At 35.2% G+C, this 21,756-nt stretch overlaps 1 protein-coding gene across 1 annotated transcript in view; it reads right to left on the bottom strand.

Annotated features, from left to right (window-relative positions):
- The window catches only part of mip40 (Myb-interacting protein 40), a 166,336-nt gene that overhangs the window by 67,757 nt on the left and 76,823 nt on the right, over nucleotides 1-21,756 (bottom strand). The gene's annotated exons all lie outside the window — the stretch shown is intronic.

Genomic DNA, 21,756 nt, shown 5'->3' with positions numbered 1-21,756 from the left:
ACTGAGAGGCTTATTGCGTCAACGTATTAAGGGAATGTTTGTGAACAAGTTTCTGCACAAAGCTGGCCCTTCTCTCGCTCAGTAATATTGTAATAAATTCTCAAAAAGAACTATCACAGTATTACTCATATCATAACATTAACAACCTTTACCCTACACAAGAAAAAAACTAATTTTACGTGAAAAGTGATATGATAAGCTTATTTGTTAGAATTGGCTGGCGTACAGTAGCGAATGTAGAAGCCAGCAAGAGAATTAACACAGCTGTACGAACTGTGGCAGTACTGTCAATCACATTAAGAGGAAATTGCAGGAAGTAGCACTTCATGCCGGCAGAAAAGTTGTAGGAGATCGAACTAGGGTTCAAGAGCGGAAATATCTATGAGACAGACACGGTAAATACAAAAGGCGGTAAGCACACTTTATATGAAGGAATTCTCATGAATATCCACCCTATAGTATCTCCCTCATGCCAATAACTCTGCTACAGAAAAGAATAATAAAAATATGCCTTAATAAAACTCTTGATTGTCATTGTTGCCTTTCTTTCAAAATTCCTTTCTCTGGTTCATGAAGTGTGTTAAGACTATTTTAAGTCCTTCAAGTGGCAGCGTGTATAGCTCATAACCTTTTCGATGATAAGGCTTCACTATTCCTCACATTACTCTAGTGCGCCCTCTGGCGTAAGGTGGAGAATAAGTAGAACGTAATAACGTGAACTTTCGTATCTATTACACGACAATTTAATTATATTTCTTATTTAACGTAAAAATAAACGTTTACATTTCCATAAGACAACTTTAAAAAACATCTTATTATTCATCATCATCAACCACAGGGATTAGGCCTATTGGCCTGTTCCGTCTTCAAAGTTTATGTCGTCTATCCATCTTGTTCTTGGTCTACCAACATTTCTGTGTCCTCTTGGTTCATAGTTCAGTATTACTTTAGGTAACCGGTCGTCATTCATTCTTCTTATATGTTGGTACCAACTATGTTTTTGTTGTTGTATTTTCTCAGTCAAATTAAACATATTTAGTTGTTCTCGTATATTTTTGTTCTTTTGATGATCTAAAAGAGTGAGACAAGCAACACTTCGAAGGAATTTCATTTCGCTGGATTCAATTTTATTTTTAGTTGTTCGGTTTATAGACCAATTTTCTGAACCATAGGTTAATAGTGGGACAGCTAACGTTGTATAAAATTTTAGTTGTGTTGAACGTTGTGTTTTATTTTTTAAGGTCCTTCGTATTGTTCCACACATCTGTTGAAATTTACTCATTTTATTTTTGACGTCTTGTTCTTTTACGTATGATATATTGCAGCCTAAATAGTTAAAGGAGGATACCTGTTCTATGATTTCATGATTTAAAACTATTTTACATCTTCTGTGATCAACTCCTTCAAATGCCATTGTTTTTGTTTTATGATTAGAAATTTTAAGATTATATTTTTCCATTATTAATTGTAGTTGATAAGCTGCCACCTGTAAGTCATCCTCCGATTCTGCCATCAAGATCTGATCGTCAGCAAAAAGCATGGACTTCAATAATGTCGTGCCTATATTTATGCCGGTTGTTATTTTATTCTGCCATTCTTCTGTGGCTTTATCTATGTATATATTGAATAATGTTGGAGATAAAGGGCAGCCTTGTTTAACACCCTGATTTACAATTATTGTATCACTCGTTTTGTTTCCTATTCTTACTGATATTCTTGTCTCGTATAAGCTTTTAACTGTTTCCACTAGGTGTGTTGGATATCCTTCTTTGGACAGTATATTCCATAATTTATTTCTTAAAACCTTGTCAAAGGCTTTTTCGTAATCCACGAACATTATGTATGTAGGGAGATTAAATTCTCTTCTTTTCTGGATTATTTGTTGTATCACAAACACACAATCGGCACAAGACCGTCCTTTCCTAAATCCACATTGTATTTCGTCTAATTTTGTTTCACTAATGGTGTTCAAACGGCGAGTAATTATTTTAGCGTAGAGTTTGTAAGTGGAGTTCAATAGACTAATGCCTCGATGATTGTTGGGATTTCCGCGGTCACCTTTTTTATATATTGGTATTACTATTGCTTTTGTCCATTCTTCTGGTATTTTATATGTTATCCAACAGATGTTTAATATATTCAGTAAGCGTTGTTTTATTCCCACTGGGGCATATTTCAAAAGTTCTATGTTCAGATCGTCGCTACCTGGAGATTTATTATTAGAGAAAGACTGTAGAATTTGTTCCATTTCTTCATATTCTATAAGATCAATATCGCTTACAGGTACAGAAGTATCTTTGTCGACATGTAAATTTTCCTCATAATGTTGAGTTGTCCATAATTCTTTAAAATACCGAAGCCAATCTTCTGTCCTTACATTATTCAGTGCTACTGTGTCTCTCTCTTCTTTATTTAAATGTTTTAAAGCCTTATATGCCATAGTCTGTGCCCCATGTATATCATACTCTATATTACTTATGTAATTATCCCAACTTTGTCTGCTTAATTTTCGTGTTTCTCTTTTAACTATAGCGCATCTATATTTATATTCTGCTCTATCTGCTTCTTCTTCTTCTTCTTCTTATTATTATTATTATTATTATTATTATTATTATTATTATTATTATTACTTGCTTTTAAGGAACCCGGAGGTTCATTGCCGCCCTCATATAAGCCCGCTATTGGTCCCTATCCTGAGCAAGATGAATTCAGTCTCTACCATCATATCCCACCTCCCTCAAATCCATTTTTATATTATCTTCCCATCTACGTCTCGGCCTCCCCAAAGGTCTTTTCTCCTCTGGCCTCCCAACTAACACTCTATATGCATTTCTGGATTCGCCCATACGTGCTACATGCCCTGCCCATCTCAAACGTCTGGATTTAATGTTCCTAATTATGTCAGATGAAGGATACAATGCGTGCAGCTCTGCGTTGTGTAACTTTCTCCATTCTCCTGTAACTTCATCCCTCTTAGCCCCAAATATTTTCCTAAGAACCTCATTCTCAAAACCCCTCAATCGCTGTTCCTCTCTCAAAGTGAGAGTCCAAGTTTCACAGCCATACAGAACAGTCGGTAATATAACTGCTTTATAAATTCTAACTTTCAGATTTTTTGACAGCAGACTAGACGACAAAAGCTTCTCAACCGAATAATAACACGCATTTCCCATATTTATTCTGCGTTTAATTTCCTCCCGAGTGTCATTTATATTTGTTACTGTTGCTCCAAGATATTTGAATTTTTCCACCTCTTCGAAGGATAAATCTCCAATTTTTATATTTCCATTTCGTACAATATTCTGTTCACGAGACATAATCATATACTTAGTCTTTTCGGGATTTACTTCCAACCCTATCTCTTTACTTGCTTCAAGCAGAATTTCCGCATTTTCCCTAATCGTTTGTGGATTTTCTCCTACCATATTCACGTCATCCACATAGACTATTATTATTATTATTATTATTATTATTATTATTATTATTATTATTATTATTATTATTATTATTACTATTATTATTATTATTATTATTATTATTATTTTGTTCACGGCTCCCTTCCACTGCTCTTCGAACCACCAGAGCCCACGGTCCCCGTTTGAAAATCAATGGTCCTTAAAGACGGGACATGACACCTCTGCGTTTGGAAAAACGATTGAATATGATATAGCGTGGAAGGTCTGTTGCTATGGTAACAGCGGCTAAGTTATCAATGTTAAGGCCCATTCACAATGAAAATTAAACATAACCGTAACATAAACACAGAAGTTTGCGCCCAGCTACCAAATGGGATCATTCACAATGATTCACATAAGCAAATGACATAAACATTACCGTAAGACGTTAACATGAAAGTTTGCAAACTCCAAACCTTCATGCTTATGCTTACGTGATTTGCACTGAGCTGAAGTATACGACAGAATATGAGGAAATGGCGTCGTTGTTATGTTTCCATGGTTACCAAGTATGTTTGCTGTTATGTTTAGATAGATAGATAGATTTATTCGTTCCATAATATTCTTACATTTGATTTATAGCATAGAATAAAGAACATGTCCAAGTCTTACGTTTAACAATAAAATGCAAGACATATAAAATGCAAATAATACCTTAATAACAATAATATTTTATACAATGTAATATGTTTACCATTTAATAGTACGGTATTATAATATTTACACAGTACTGTGAAATGTCAAGAATTCATCTGCAGAATAGAAAGTGTGAGATGTTAAGTAATTTTTTTAGTTTTACCTTAAATAATGTAGGGTTTTGGCTATGATTCTTAATGTCTTCAGGAAGACTATTGAACATTTTTATCGCCATGTAACGTACTCCCCTTTGAAAGCATGATAAATTTGATGATGGCGTATGAAAATCATTCCTTCTGCGGGTATTTATACCATGTATGGCTGAGTTAGCTGGAAAATTTTCTTTATTAATAAGAGGAAATTTATTGTAGAGTATATGTATTGATTTGTTAAGGTCAGAATCTCTAATTTTTTTTTTAAATAATCTGCATGATTCTCTAGCCTTTGCTCCAACTATTATTCTAATGGCTCTTTTTTGTAATAAGAATATATTTTTACTATCTGTAGAATTTCCCCAAAATATTATTCCGTAGGAAATAATGGAATGAAAATATGCAAAATATATTGTCTTTAAGATACTGCTTTTAGAAATTGTTGTAACGACCTAATTGCGAGCATGCTAAGCTAAGTTTGGGGGTTATTTCTTTGATATGATTTTTCCAATTTATTGTATTATTAATATGCAAACCAAGAATTTTGGTTGTTGATGTTTCTAGTAGAGGTATATGTTCCCATCGTGAATGATGGTATGACTTCTTGATTTTACCGTAACGTTTATATTAAGTTAACGCTTACGTTATGTTTAATTTTCATTGTGAATGAGCCTTTAGAGTTCCCACATGGGGACTGCTCAATAGCTCTCTTGGCGCCATTTGTTGTGCACACAATTATTAAAACGTTTCGTGTTTACTTCTCTGTTCATTTTTCTATCATTTCATACCTTCGCGTCAATTGTCAATGAATGTTTAACATCAATTGGTAGGTCACATCAGCTGATGGCGTGGTTATCCATATTGGCAACATAGCGCTGTAGTTCCAAGTTCGGTCGCTTTACTGCCATGTCCAATTTTTGGGACGAAAAAAATAGGTACCAGACTGTTACACAGGCGGACAAGGTAACAGTTGGGGTTTTTCTCAGGATCTGTATTACTTTCAAACAAACCCTAACTTCTGAAGACCTCACTTTGGATAAAATTGTTCCAAAAAAATGTCCGATTTATTAAGAAGCAGAATATATATAAAAAAAATCCATCATGCCATACAAAATATCAAAGCTGCCCTCCACAAAGGAATGTCATCCATGATGCAATCTGAAAGCCCCCCCCCTCCAATGAGAATTGGAAAAATCAGCATTTAGTTTTACTCATTAATTTACGGGAATTTTGTAGCACTTCATATGGACCACCCTGTGTATAATTTTTCTAATACATACATCTAATGATCTAATCGGAAATAGACTGGATAGAAAAAAATTATGATCAGAAAACTACTTAGAGATAGTAAAACAACACGAAACGCTGTCAAAAAATCCGGTTTTGGATGATCAAACGCAGGTTTTATGAAACAAATGTCTATGTTATACAGAATAAAATATTTAATTCAAAACTCTACAGACCCATGTTTTCATTTAATGTGACGACAGTCTGGAGATAACAGCCTATCTTCTAAAAATAGAATGTGATCAGTACTAGCTTCAAAATTAAAATAAAAAAAAAGAAAGGGCAAAAATGAAATAAATGTACACGAGAATACGAAACAGGAATAAAAAAATTCTTCTTTTCTACTACAGGCTGAACAGAGTGCAATATGAGCATCGAAGGTGATCACGTGGTCGTCGCTAAAGGCAACAGGAACGACTGAAACGTGATCTCGAATGCATATAGGATAAATATTGGAAATCACGTGGGAAAATCCCACCAGGGAATAAATTTCCGCTCGGAATATCATAAATTAGGATATGCATGCTCGTCCTTCAACGCTGGTTTTTTATTTAATAGTATGCAAATTACGTACCTCCGTCCGTGAACAATGGCAGAAATATTCTGGTTCAAAAATGAAAATGAGATCCGATGGAACACGAGCAGGAGCTATCCTGGCTACACACATTCATCGGGTCCGGGTTCGACTGGAGGCAGGAAAGCTGAGATTCATCTTTCACGGCGACTAAGCACTAGTGAGTCTAATATAGATGTAATACTAGTGGCTTGTGCACAGCAAATGTTGTTGCAAGTTCGTTAGACGTTCAAATAAAAATTTTTCAGATTTATTTTCAATGAAGAATACTTGACATTTTGAAAGTTATTTGCTTCCATAATAATGAAACATACTTCCTCTGAATCGGCTTTTTAGGCCAAATACTTTTTCTTGAACCTATCCAACTTCAGTTTTTGAGTTTCAACGCGGAAACTCAAGTATCAATGTCAGGACGATAGCAATAGCTATTTCAGGTCATTGTGGATTGTAGGCGAAAGTTAAAAAAATGTCAGGTTTGCTAAGCTTTCGAACAATAGCATTTTCGTATAGCTGCTGCATGTAGAACTTGAAATGTAGAGCATAAAATCATTTTATCCTACTAAGAGATCTTGCTGAAATAATCTGGAGACTACAAAATTTTCTAGGCCTCTTATTTTATCAGTAAGTAATACCTTTGATCTTTCCTTAGGAACGAACTGTAATTTTTGCGCTCTCTCGAGCCAATACTGAAGACAATGACACATATCAATATCTACACTACACCGCCATTAAGTATATGGAAAAGACCCAACCCCACTGGGTTAATAAGTATAAAAATATATGATTTTTAATAAGAATATTATTATCTTACGTAAGTTTTGTAGTTATATATTGCCGCCACTCAGTAAATTATAGAAATGAAGATCTAAATTAAGATATTCTCTACATTTACTTACATAACCTCAAAACGTTTCACTTTCATGTCATCAATGTAACATTAATATTTTGTATAATTAATGAAAAATAGACGCATCATGACATTAACTATAATAATATGTAATTTCTAATGGTAATAATGTCATCAAACCACCTCAAGTTTCGTAGATTTGAATATCTAATACACAGCTGTACTCACAAAATTACACACTGTAGAATCAGACCTGTAAATTATTTTTAGTAAGTCTTGAAGTTTTTAATAACAAATTGAATTTGAGCTCTAAATATGTCGGCAATCCTGCAGGTCATGGCCTTCGTGTAATAGCCTATTGTTTATTGTAGAATGTGTTTTGTTTTGTTCTGAAATTCAATCAAGTCGGCCGTGATTCAATAAAATTAGTTCTCAAAACTGACAACAGATGGATTTTGGAAAATAGAAAAATTACGAGGAAAATTGATATTTCACTGAAAACTACTATTTTTCTGAAAAACTTTGGATTCCAGGCATGAAAATGAAGGGTCACTCATTAAAATCCGTCCAGCCGTTTTCCCGTAATTTCCATTACCACTTCAAATTATATACGCCTATATAGATTACGTATAAAAAATACACGCAAACATTGAACCTTCACCAATGAATATCATATGTCCAGGCGCCAAAACTGACGTTAGATTCAGTGATGCTAAATCTGTGAGTTAAACTCATTTACTTGTAGAACTGTGCTTCTTGAAATGACATTAATTTTGTTTTTAAAATTCATACTATAGTATATGTGTAAGCTTTTCTACACTGAAACCAAGCCTATACAAACTCCTAAAGGGGACGGGATAAGATGGATCACGGCAGGTGCATTTGCAGCACGGAGATGCCAAAAGAAACAGCCCTAGTGCATTCCTAACTGACATATATATTGTATGTAATATACAGAATGAACCGCAAGTAATGTCATTAATTTCAGGAGGCTATTCTTTGAGATATTTCAAACAAAAATGTTTAATACAATTTTTCTCGTTTTTGCTTCCTTTTAGAGATAAAAATGTTTTATATTAAACATTTCATAGAGTGTTTTGGGAAAGCCACTGATTTAATTTTCAATATGCTCAGTCAATTTAAGAGAGCAGTGTATTATGATAATAAATGATTGAAAGAATTTTAGTTTTGTCCTTTAAATGTGCAGAAATTTGATCCGAACAAATGTAATTTTCATTCTGCAAAAGGAATTTTACAATGTTGTATTTACGTAAAGATTAATTTTTAGTCCTACAGAATATATCTGTTATGGTAACAATGGTTATTAGAGGAGAGAAATTTGATCCGACGCCGGGGGATCGAATCCGGGTTCTTGGTTCTACGGACCAAGTGCTCTAATCACTGAGCTACGCCGAAGTTCAATCCACAGCACCGGATCGAATCATTGTTACCATAACAGATATATTCTGTAGGATCAAAAATTAATCTTTACGTAGATTCTTCGCCCAACAGTGCATATGACTGTGGAATCCCGGACACCAATCACTCAATTGAGTGCGCTCCTTGTATAATGGCAGTTGACTTAATATTATATATCAATATATATGTCGAACTTGTAGTCAGGCCACAAAGGGAAAAACACTAGAGGAGAGGGATTCAAGCCGGTGCTGTGGATTGAGCTTCGGCGTAGGTCAGTGATTAGAGCACTTGGTACGTACAACCAAAGACCGGGTTCGATCCCCGGCGCCGGAGCGAATTTTTCTTCTCTACTAATCAATGTTGTATTTGTTTGGATCAAATTTCTGCACATTTAAAGGACCAAACTAAAATTCTTTCAATCATTAATTATAATAATACACTGTTCTCTTAATTGACTGTGCATATTGAGAATTAAATCAATGGCTTTTTCAAAACACGCTATGAAATGTTTCATATAAAAATTTTTTTTATTTCGGAAATAAAGCAAAAAAGAGGAAAATTGTATTGAACTTCTTTGTTTGAAATATCTCAAACAATAACCATCTGAAATTAATGACACTACTTACGGTTAACCCTTTATTTGTTAGAACAATCCTGAAGGCAGGTCACAACTAGAAATGTCTGGGCAGAACTGGAAGTGTCTGCTAAATTTTGGCAATTCGCGCTTAGTCCGGGCATACTATCTGTATTTGACCGGACAAATTGCGATGCGCATGCGTCAGTTCCCCTCTAGATTAGTTTCCTGCCTTACAGCTTTGTGAACAGCGCGTCGCAAGTTTTGACTTCGGATAAAACAATGTTTTCGAACTTCAGTTACTTAGAATGAAAGTCTGAAGCTGAGAACTGAAGTGTTCTACAAAAAAAAAAGTGTAAATGCACGGCAAACGCATTGAAATGTAATCATAAACGCCGTTTATCTCTGTCTTGCGGCAATAAATATGCTACTGCAGAAAATGTGAACTATGTTTGTGTTCAGGAGTAAGTCTAATAATACAGCAGACTTACTGTATGCTCTACTGTGAAGTTTTAATTAGTTAATTGATAAAGCTTCCTGCAGAAATGGAAATTATCCTGTACTTGGAAAATTTCAGTGAATTTTAAGGTATCTTATACAAAGTTAAGCATATTTTTATTGAAATAATGATATTGCCGTAACAATACGTATGATTCTTCTTTCACTTACAAATATACAGTATTATAATTTTGAACACTAACAAGCAAACGTTCTGATGGGGGCAGATAAAAAAGTTAATTTTTTTTTCTTCCATCATGTTAATAATATCAAAAGAAGTGCTTATACAAATTTTGGTCACTCGACCGCAATTACAAGGACGTCCAGAAAGTGATTTTCCCTGGGGCCGTTTATAGAAAACGCACAATTGCAAGGAAATACTTATTAAAACAGATACGGCAATTGTTGCGCTATTTGTAAACATATCCCCCATTGTAATTGAGACATTTGTCATACCATGCGATCAATTTTTGTGTCGTAGAAGTCAGCCGCCTCAGATCGGAACCAGCATTTTACTGCGTCTGCACCTCTCTCTGTCGATCCCATGATATGAGAAATGTCTCAATTCCGATGTAAAATATGTTGAAAAGTAGTTCAACAATTGCTGTGTCCGTTCCAATAAATTTGTCCGATGAAATTGTGTTTTTTTTTTTCTGTTAGCGGCCCCTGGCGAACTTATTTTTTTACGGCTCTCGTAATTGCGGTCGAGTGGCCAAAATTTGTATAAGCACTTCTTTTGACATTATTAACATGGTGGAAGAAAAAAATTCACTTTTTTATCTGCCCCCATCAGAACGTTTGCTTGTAAGTTATAATTGAAGACTTCTCCGGAAAATGATGTAAGCAACAAAACTGCAATCACGAGAAAGGAAAATTATTTAACGGGCTTAATTAGGCCTACATTCACTATTACAAACATTTGAATAAACAAGATACAAATTTATTCAGCCATTGAGTGCAATAATTTATTGTTATAAATAAATGCTTCAAAATTATTTTTTTCACCCACATCACACATTTCAAGAATTTGATGTTACATCCTTTTTCCGGGGAGGTCTTCAATTATACTTAATAATTTTGAAATAATGTCCTTTCAATACCAATCATACATTCCTTAACTACACCTGGTCAGTAGAACACTCTGTATATTTTCCCGGAATGCAAGACATGCGTAGAAGGTTTCATAGCACTTGCCTTGTTTACTCATAGACTGATTCATACCCTTTGCAGCTGTGGAATAGTTCCTAAGGTAAATATTTTAGATTTTCTAAGGTCTCTTGTAGCAGAATACTTATTTTATTTATTTATACCGGTATGTCTAGAACAGGGCAAAGCCCATATTACAATAAACAGTACAAATAGTTGCTTAGAACATAAAAAAATGGAGACAAGAACATGAAAAAAGAGATAAAAACTAATATAAGTGCAAGATGCAGGTATAAATACAAATGAAAAAAAAACGTACAAATACAGACGTTTTTGTTTTCTTGCTGTATGTATACATATTTCTAGTGGCATGGAAGACAAGAACTGATGGCCTTAACATCACCAGAATACATAAATTTATTATTATTATTATTATTATTATTATTATTATTATTATTATTATTATTATTATTATATTGGGTTATTTTACGACGCTGTATAAACATCTAGGTTATTTAGCGTCTGAATGAAATGAAGGTGATAATGCCGGTGAAATGAGTCCGGGGTCCAGCACCGAAAGCATTTACTCGTATTGGGTTGAGGGAAAACCCCGGAAAAAACCTCAACCAGGTAACTTGCGCCGACCGGGATTCGAACCCGGGCCACCTGGTTTCGCGGCCAGACGCGCTGACCGTTACTCCACAGGTGTGGACATTATTATTATTATTATTATTATTATTATTATTATTATTATTATCATTATTATTATATTAAAAAGACACAGACATAAATACAGGATGTAAACGATGTAAATTGTCAACCCTAACATAATAGACACACTAAAAAAAAAGGCAAAATAAAAACAGAACAAACCAACACAAACACCACGTGAGAATAAATACATAACATTAACATATCACATTACCAATACTCACAAAATTGCAACTTCATTCAGAAAACTAAAATACAAGATAGCATACAAAACAAATAACACAACACAGAAATACCTAAATAATCACATTAAACATTCGAATAAATATAATTCAACTGGAGTTTACAAACTAAAATGCAATAGTTGCCCACATTTTTACATAGGACAGACAGGAAGATCCTTTCACACAAGATATAATGAACATATTAAAGCTATAGCCAAACCCTACATCACATCAAATTATGCAGACCACATCATCAACAATAATCATGACTACAATAATAGAAACAGATATGGAAATTTTACACATCACACCAAAAAGTTCACAATTAAACATCCTAGAACAGTACGAAGTATATAAGAATACAATAGTATACCCACAATATATACTTAACACACAATTGCAGTTCAATACACACACATTATTCGACGTCATAACACACAAACAGCCAGCCCCCACCATAGGAACAACACACCCCCACCCCTACCATCGACAAATGCACATCATAGAGTCAAGATCACCAGTGGTTCAAGAGACACTGAGGATGACGTGACATAGCGTCGAAACGAGACGTCTGTCGAAGGTATATACCTTTTTTTTTTTTTAACAATTTTAACACTTTTTAACGTAAGACTAAGTAAATTTTATTTTTAACAAAGTGTTAACGAGAACTTTAATCAATAATCAACGACAAAAAAAGAAGTACTGGTGATAGAGAACAAATTACTGAACAAAAAGTCTAATAATTTTTTTCTGTAACTTTTGTGGTTTCCCTAGAAAAGAATGTTATCTGTGAGTCTAACGTTTTTGGAAATGATAGTAGATCGTCATTATTTACTTCGGTCCGCCACGTACATTACAACTGTGGTGATATCCTTGTTTACAAATCAGGGTACTCTGTTGTGGTGGTATTAGCGTATGTTGGACGGAAGGTCAATGGCAATGACGTTCACCCGAACAGTAAATATTACGTAACCATCAATCCTAAAAACATGGTAGTTTAGGAATTAAAAACCAAGCTAGCTTACATTTAGTACTAATCAAAACATTCATAATTTTAATAAAAGAGAAATCAGGTATATCCATCTACCTTCTGTTAATGTAATTGTAAGTCCTTACAAAAAAAGGTGTTCACTATTCATGTATTACGGTCTTCAATGCACTATCAAATTGTATCAATTGTGTTTTTGTAACGCAGTTTTTACTCCTGGTTGAGTGTAAGAGAAGGCCGTATGGCCTTAACTCTGCCAGGTTAAATAAATCATTATTATTATTATTATTATTATTATTATTATTATTATTATTATTATTATTATTATTATTATTAAATCTTCGAAGGGCCAAGAGAAAAGTTTCAGAACAGAAATAACAAAACTTCTTAAAAATCATAGTTGCCTTCTAATCAACTGTTGAATTGTTCATGCTTGTCTGTATGTTTTTGTAGAGTCACAGACATAGCTCTGTCGGCAGAAGCCGAGGCGAGTAGGGAGGATGTTCCAACGCACTATCACACAATGCTTCTAGTAGCGCAGAATGCCACTGACGAGAATTTATGTCACGAAGAACTGCGATTTTCACGTATGACCGCTTTTCAGCTTTACTTATATCCATCTTGAAGCATAATCAATAGCATGCTAAGTTTTGCGTGTGCTGTCAACGAGCCATCAATGCACACAGACTCAATCAGGCGGTGGCATCCCATGAACTAACCACATTTTCGGTTATTCGGAAGATATAACATAGTTGCCATGACTTATGAAATGAATGACCCTCGTATTTTTGTACAACGTTTGGCTTGTTGCACATCTTAAAGCTAGAATGCTGATGCAAGATCTACGGAATACAACAAATGAAATAAAATTACTATATCTGCAATGACTGATTAGAGAAAACGCGGAAATTCTAGTTGAAGCAAGTAAAGCGATAGGGTTGGAAGTAAATCCCGAAAAGACTAAGTATATGATTCTATCTCGGGACCAGAATATTGTACGAAATGGAACTATAAAAATTGGAGATTTATCTTTCGAAGAGGTGGAAAAATTCAAATATCTTGGAACAATAGTAACAAATATAAATGACACTCGGGAGGAAATTAAACGCAGAATAAATATGGGAAATGCGTATTATTATTCGGTTGAGAAGCTTTTGTCATCTAGTCTTCTGTCAAAAAATCTGAAAGTTAGAATTTATGAAACAGTTATATTACCGGTTGTTCTGTATGGTTGTGAAACTTGGACTCTCACTTTGAGAGAGGAACAGAGATTAAGGGTGTTTGAGAATAAGGTTCTTAGGAAAATAGTCGGGGCTAAGAGGGATGAAGTTACAGGAGAATGGAGAAAGTTACACAACGCAGAGCTGCACGCATTGTATTCTTCACCGGACATAATTAGGAACATAAAATCCAGACGTTTGAGATGGGCAGGACATGTAGCACGTATGGGCGAATCCAGAAATGCATATAGAGTGTTAGTTGGGAGGCCGGAGGGAAAAAGACCTTTGGGGAGGCCGAGACGTAGGTGGGAAGATAATATTAAAATGGATTTGAGGGAGGTGGGATATGATGGTAGAGACTGGATTAATCTTACTCAGGATAGGGACCAATGGCGGGCTTATGTGAGGGCGGCAATGAACCTCCGGATTCCCTAAAAGCCAGTAAGTAAGTATCTGCAATGATTTGCCATAGCTAAGTTCCCTGTTTCTACAAAATGAATACTTCATTTGTGAACACCCAGGATTACCATCCGTCCGGCAAAAGGAGGACATGTCCTCTTTTTTAATCATTTCATCCTGTCCGGCAGGCATTTAAAAAATTGAAATGTCCGGCATTTCGCATTTCAACTAGAATTAATTTGAATATTCAATAATGTGCGATATTATGTACAGAATATTTAAACAAATGGTGAAAACCTATGAAAGGGTGTGCTTAAATGAGACAGGCTCATGTCAGTAGATTTACTGGCATGTAAAAGAACTCCTGCGGGACAAAATTCCGGCACATCCGGCGAAGCTGATATAACCTCTGCAGTTGCGAGCGTCGTTAAATAAAACATAACCTATGAAAGGATTTAACTGCTTTCAATGGTTGAAGCTGAAGCACATAAAAAACATAACATGTGATGATCTATTGACATGCACTGAATTATTACACTTTAAAAATGTCACTATTCATGATTCTTAGCTATTTTATCAATTTTATTCTGCAATGTACAAAGATATGCCAATCAAGTTACTTTGGACAAAGATTTAAGTTTAGATAAACAATAGTGCAAATTCTTCAATTCCAATAGTTCTGCGAGCACTGAAAATTTCTCAGAACTCTTAAAAATATGTCAATTCTATTTATCTCAAGTCACAATGGAAGTGTTGAGAGAGTATTTTCTCAAAAAACAAATCGCATGCTAACGGAGGCAGTCAGAGGTATCATCATGGTGAAATATAATTTCAAATATATGTTCTGTGACAGTTCCATAGTTTGAACAATTTCAAGGAAAAATTGTTCCGGGGCGGGTATCGATCCCGGGACCCTTCCCTTAGCGCGCGAACGCTCTACCAACTGACCTATCCCAGGAACTATACACGACAACGTTACAATTTTTCCTTGAAATTATTCAAACCTGCTTTACAGGGGGCTACTACCTGAAAGCCAGATTTGTATAATACATTCGTTACTGGAGGTACGTTAACAGAAAGCCACAATTTAAAGTCACACAGTAATTGCGTGCACTCACAGTTGAGTTCTGGCGTCTTGTCAGCTCATGTGAGTTGTGTGGATATAAAAGGAAAAATTGTGACGGTATCGTGTATAGTTCCTAGAGTAGCTCAGTCGGTAGAGCGTTCGCGCTCTAAGCGAAGGGTCCCGGGATCGATACCCGGCCCCGGAACAATTTTTCCTTGAAATTATTCAAACCTGCTTTACAGGGAGCTACCACCTGAAAGCCAGATTTGTATAATACATTCGTTACTGGAGGTACGTTAACAGAAAGCCACAATTTAAAGTCACATAGTAATTGTGTGCACTCACGGTTGAGTTCTGGCGTCTTGTCAGCTCATGTGAGTTGTGTGAATATAAAAGGAAAAATTGTAACGGTGTCGTGTATAGTTCCTAGGGTAGCTCAGTCGGTAGAGCGTTCGCGCGCTAAACGAAGGGTCCCGGGATCGATACCCGGCCCCGGAACAATTTTTCCTTGAAATTATTCAAACCTGCTTTACAGGGAGCTACTACCTGAAAGCCAGATTTGTATAGTTCCATAGTTATTTGTTACAAGATAGAAGTTTGTCTCTTCAGGCTCTTGTGCACAAAGTGGGCTCCACTGATAAGTAGGGTACAGATGTAATACTGATCCAGCAACTAGTGAGAAAACTGGCGAAGGTGAACCATTGTTTTTATCTTTAATTTTGTTCATACCAATTTTTAAAAAGTCCTCTTTTTTCAGCAAAGTCCTCATATTTCAGATTCCATGTCCTCCTATAGAATTTCTTCTCATGGTAACCCTATGGACACCTGTATTTTTTGTATCTTCATTACTTTTTCATACCAAGATTGTACGGTAGAGTCGCGATGAACTCTGTCGTCTGTTGCTGTTCCCTTTACTTTCGTTGTAGATGCACAGCTAGAGCATCAGAGTGTAGAGTTACTCATAACACTCACGCACGCACATCCGACGCAGTAAACGTGTTTGTCGTGCGAACCCGAGTATGTGATAGCAAACACGACAACGTGATCTATAATCAAGAGGGAGTTCTAAGAAGCCGTCACCACAACACAGCAGTGATGGCTCAGGTGGAGGCAATGACATATCCAGAACGGCTCTGGAATTGTTCCAGTAACCTTGCCAAGGCTCTGTTCCCATGAAAGGGTCCGGGATATTGTTCCCGGCGTATCCGTAATAAATTGTTTCTCAAACTTTTCCACCACGAAACTCTTGTAATCCATTTTTTTTTTTTTAATTTTAGTAGGTTATTTTACGACGCTTATCTTAGATTATTTAGCGTCTGAATGAGATGAAGGTGATAATGCCGGTGAAATGAATCCGGGGTCCAGCATCTAAAGTTACCCAGCATTTGCTCATATTGAGTTGAGCGAAAAGCCCGGAAAAAACCTCAACCAGATAACTTGCCCCGACCGGGAATCGAACCCTGGCCACCTGGTTTCACAGCCAGACGCGCTAGCCGTTACTCCATAGGTGTGGACCCATTTTCTTACTACTTTCGCCATTATTATTATTATTATTATTATTATTATTATTATTATTATTATTATTATTATTTACTTACAAATGGCTTTTAAGGAACCCGGAGGTTCATTGCCGCCCTCACATAAGCCCGCCATCGGTCCCTATTCTGAGCAAGACTAATCCAGTCTCAATCATCATATCCCACCTCCCTCAAATCCATTTTAATATATTATCCTCCCATCTACGTCTCGGCCTCCCCAAAGATCTTTTTCCCTCCGGTCTCCCAACTAACACTATATGCATTTCTGGATTCGCCTCTACGTGCTACATGCCCTGCCCATCTCAAACGTCTGGATTTAATGTTCCTAATTATGTCAGGTGAAGAATACAATGCGTACAGTTCTGTGTTGTGTAACTTTCTCCATTCTCCTGTAACTTCATCCCTCTTAGCACCAAATATTTTCCTAAGAACCTTATTCTCAAACACCCTTAATCTCTGTTCCTCTCTCAAAGTGATAGTCCAAGTCTCACAACCATACAGAACAACCGATAATATAACTGGTTTATAAATTCTAACTTTCAGATTTTTTAACAGCAGACTAGACGACAAAAGCTTCTCAACCGAATAATAACAGGCATTTCCCATATTTATTCTGCGTTTAATTTCCTCCCGAGTGTCATTCATATTTGTTACTGTTGCTATAAGATATTTGAATTTTTCCACCTCTTCGAACAGAGTAGCCTAAATGACACAGTATCGTAAATTGAAAGAAATGTAATGATTCATTAAAATGTTGAAAAAGTAATTATTTAATTACCCTATACATATTTGGTTGGTGCATAAGTTCATAGCGTTTTCGTTGCTATGGTAGCTGTGTCATTATAGTACTATTAACTGGAAGTACAGAAAAACGCTACCAACTTATGCACCAATCCAATACTTAGTCTACACTGTAGACTATTATTATTACTATTATTATTATTATTATTATTATTATTATTATTATTATTATTATTATTATTATTGTCGCTTGTACAGGGCTCCTACAAAAGACCTTTCCAGTTTCGAACGCATGTCATTTATGTTCTTTGAATCTGAGGTGCATGAAAATAACACCAATGGAAAGAAAAACTCAAAAAGTTTAGTTGTGGCAACATTGGTTTTCTAGTTAGTAACACTGCCTCATAATAGCGCATATAAAGAAATTTGTTCATTGTTGAGGCGAAATGGCTGCTATAGAGGACAGAAAAGCTTGATTTTCATGTGAACCAGTCGATTATTAATGTGCAACGGCATTACCGAACAAAGTTTGGTGCAGATCCACCCAGTGGGCCTACAATCCGTAAATGGAACACTCATTTTAAGGCAAGATTCTTCACAAGCGGTTGCTACTCGTATTTCATCTGTACCGACTACAGTTGCTGCAAGCCCTAAAACCAGAGGATAAAATGCTACGAAGAAATTTCGGCGTAAGTATGCAGACTTTAATCGAAAACGATTATGAATTTATTCGTTCCATGGTGTTTTCTGACGAAGCCAATTTTCATCTTTCTGGTAAGGTGAAGAGCAGGGTTGCCAATGTCCCGATTTGGCGGGATTTCCCGATTTTCACGTAAAAGTTCCGGTCCCGCTTCGATTCGAGGCGGGACGCAAAAAGTCCCTCCTTTAGAGAATTAACATCACTTGAATAGTTTTACCGTTACGTAGTAACAATTTCTTCTAGGCCTAAATAATTACATTAAATTTCAATTTATTTTCTTAACAATGTAAGTTTGCACATAAAACAAATATTTTAGCAAGTGTAAGGTTTGCCAATTCAGTGGTAAACATGACAGTTCTAAAAATTTAAAGAGACGTTCATCAGAAATGAATGGCACAGAGAATGGACAGAAGCTTGTTGAAAATGCTAAGTTCAGTGATAAATATGTAGGAAGCTCTAAAAATGTATACTGTATGTTAAATGATGGGTTTGGAGCAGTAATGTGCTAAGACACAAACTGAATATGAATTTAGGTATAAATAAATTTTGTCATTGTTATCAATTAATAAACATTGAAATTTAAATATTTTGTCACATCTGATCCCAAACAGAACTATTATTAAGTCATTTAAGTTAATAATTTGGCATAACATATTATTGCCACAAGCCCTTCAGAAAGACGCCAGAGAAATGTGATGTACAGCCAGATAAATATTGTTTGTACTTGAATAGCTGTATCTATAATATGTCTTTTATTCAAATTGCAATTTTGAGATTCCTATTACTCTCTTCAGCTGCGGAATAATTTTTTATTTTTATTTATTTATTTTGTATAGTCATGAAAATGTCAACTCTGCCCAAATTCATATCACTCTTTCTTTAAAATAAAACGTAAGTACTATATATGGTGAAAAAGGCTGTCCCTCCTTGGTAGATCTAACATCTGGCAACCGTGGTGAACAGACATAACCTCAGAATCTGGGGGTCGGAAAATCCGCGTACCTACGTGGAATTCGACTATAAGCTTATGCTTGATGTGTGTCGTGTTACCAAGAGAGGAGACACATTGAACATCTTTAAGGTAAGAAGCTAAACTTTTTTATTTTCTCTTTCCATTGGTACTATTTTCATGCATCTCAGATTTAGAACGTAAATTACATGTGTTCGAAACCGGAAAGGTCTTTTGTAGAAGCTTTGTACAGGGACATCATTTTATTTTTACTAACATTTTTAATATTAACCTGTCTATACCTTTAGAGAACCGGAAACATCGCTTGCTCCCCCCTCCAAGACTGGAGTTCGATGATACTGGCGTAAAACACAAATCACTCTACTAGGTATAGGAAGGAAGAAAAGTAGTTCATCCATTTACGTAAACTAGGAAATATCGCGATTTTGAGTTTGATAATTTTCATTAGGTTTTTCTTTAATCAAAGTACAGTACTGTATTAAGAATAAGTGTTTTTACTCACGAAGTGAGTTATCCGTGCGAACGTATTCATTATGCAGTGTATATTATACTGTCTACAGCACATTAGCGTACAATATAGAGAAAGAAGTTAAATTGAAAAATAATCATAATATGAATATTTAAACACAATTTTGAAAATGGTGGCCGTTCATTTCGATACAGGCTTCAGTTCTTTTGTGCATATTATCGCACTATAGACTACTGCATCTAATTCCAATTGCCAGTTTCGTCCTTCGTACTAGTAACTCATGTTGAAATAATTCTGTACCTACTCTACGTACTGTAAATTCAATCTTCACTTCTGCCCGACCCGAAAATATAAAATTACTCAGACATGCTATCTACTGTCCGTCCAAGTGGTTATGCCGCAGGATTGTAGAAAGGGAGGAAATCACGTGACAGTTAATTACTTAACGAGGCCCTTTTATTTAAGTTAAATTAAACAGCTGTATAATATTACGTAAACTTCCAATTCCTAAGAGAAATTAATGTTTTCAGAAAAGAGCTAAGACAGCCCAGCTATTACAGAGGGGCGAGCAGAAGCAGGTGGGGAAAATCGGGATGCGACGTAGGCAAACGGACAGTACCTGTGCGAAAATATGATTCGATATTGAAAGCTCTTTCGTCACTGGAAAACGCGAACATATTTCTGCAACGTACTATACTCAGTAACTCAGTACTGCTTACTATCTGCGGTCTTGGTTCTGTGTAGAGTTGGAACTTCCTTAGTAGAAGGGGTAGGAGTGAAGTACATTCAAAAACTCAGGTGCAATAAAAATTGAAGTAAAAATAAAATGATGTCCCTGTACATCAACTGCAGTAAAATGTTTCTCTTTGATATTTAAAAAATCTGGCAACTCTATATTTCAGCAATTTAGAATTTATTACATTCTTTAAACTTAATGACAAATTACGAATTTTATCCGCAGCGTAAGCTAAGAAATAATTTTTTACGCGTAACTTCCCAACCCTGATTAAGGATGGTGAATGTCAATACTGAACACTGGAGTGTTTAAGGGGAGAGGATGGTATTTTTTGGTGAAAAATTAGTAAATTAAAAAAAAATCTTTAAAATACTCTGTGATATGTGTGGAATGCATGGCATAACATTTTGTTGGTATTTGTGCCCTTATCGGATGTTGAGTCGCCATTTTTAAACTTCCTGCGTTATGGATTTTTAAATCACTCGCCCACTTTTATTGTTGTTTCCGGTAAGTTAAATTTAAAAAAAAAAATTTTTTTTTTCTTTAAAATACCCTTTGATGTGTTGGAATGCATTGCATAACATTTTGTGGGTATTTGTGCCCTTATCGGATGTTGAGACGTCATTTTTAAACTTCCTGCGTTATGGATTTTTAAATCACTCGCCCACTTTTATTGTTGTTTCCGGTAAGTTAAATTAAAAAAAAAAAAAAAAAAATCTTTTTCTTTAAAATACCCTTTGATGTGTTGGAATGCATTGCATAACATTTTGTGGGTATTTGTGCCCTTATCGGATATTGAGACGTCATTTTTAAACTTATTGCGCTATGGATTTTTAAGTCACAAGCCCGCTTTTATCGGTTTCCAGTAACTTAATTTTTTTTCTACATTGCCGGACAAAAATGGATATCATTTCTGAACTATTAGAGATACACGCATGAAATTTAGAGCACACATTCTTTAGACTATTAGGAAACGTTTCTCTGTAACAGAATTTTGTTAGTTGATTTCATTTTAAAAATACTTCAGTTTGTTTGCAAGAAAGGAAATCAAAAAATTGTTATTAAATTTTAATTGTTTATTTTACAAACGTAGGGACTAATATAAAAATTCTGTTACAGACAGTTTGTAGAAAATGCTTTTTCAAATACATTGCAAAAAACTGTTTGAATCTATCTATCAAAACGGTTTAGATATATCGGTTTTAGCACAATCCTGCATTGGTTTTTTTTTTCTTCAAATTTGGGCCCTCAATTTTTTTTCAAAATATTTTTATTTGGTTGAGTTGCCACAGCTATGAGCTCTCCACATACAAAAAATTAATATTTTACATCAAATAGGAAAAAAGTTTTAAAAAATACCATCCTCTCCCCTTAGTAACATTTCATGGAAACAGGTTTGTCATGTT

This window comes from Periplaneta americana, chromosome 15, assembly GCF_040183065.1.
Source record: "Periplaneta americana isolate PAMFEO1 chromosome 15, P.americana_PAMFEO1_priV1, whole genome shotgun sequence".
In the NCBI taxonomy this organism is placed as follows: Eukaryota; Metazoa; Arthropoda; class Insecta; order Blattodea; family Blattidae; genus Periplaneta; species Periplaneta americana.
Note: the sequence above shows the minus strand (reverse complement) of the source record. Positions and strands in the feature narration are given on the sequence as shown.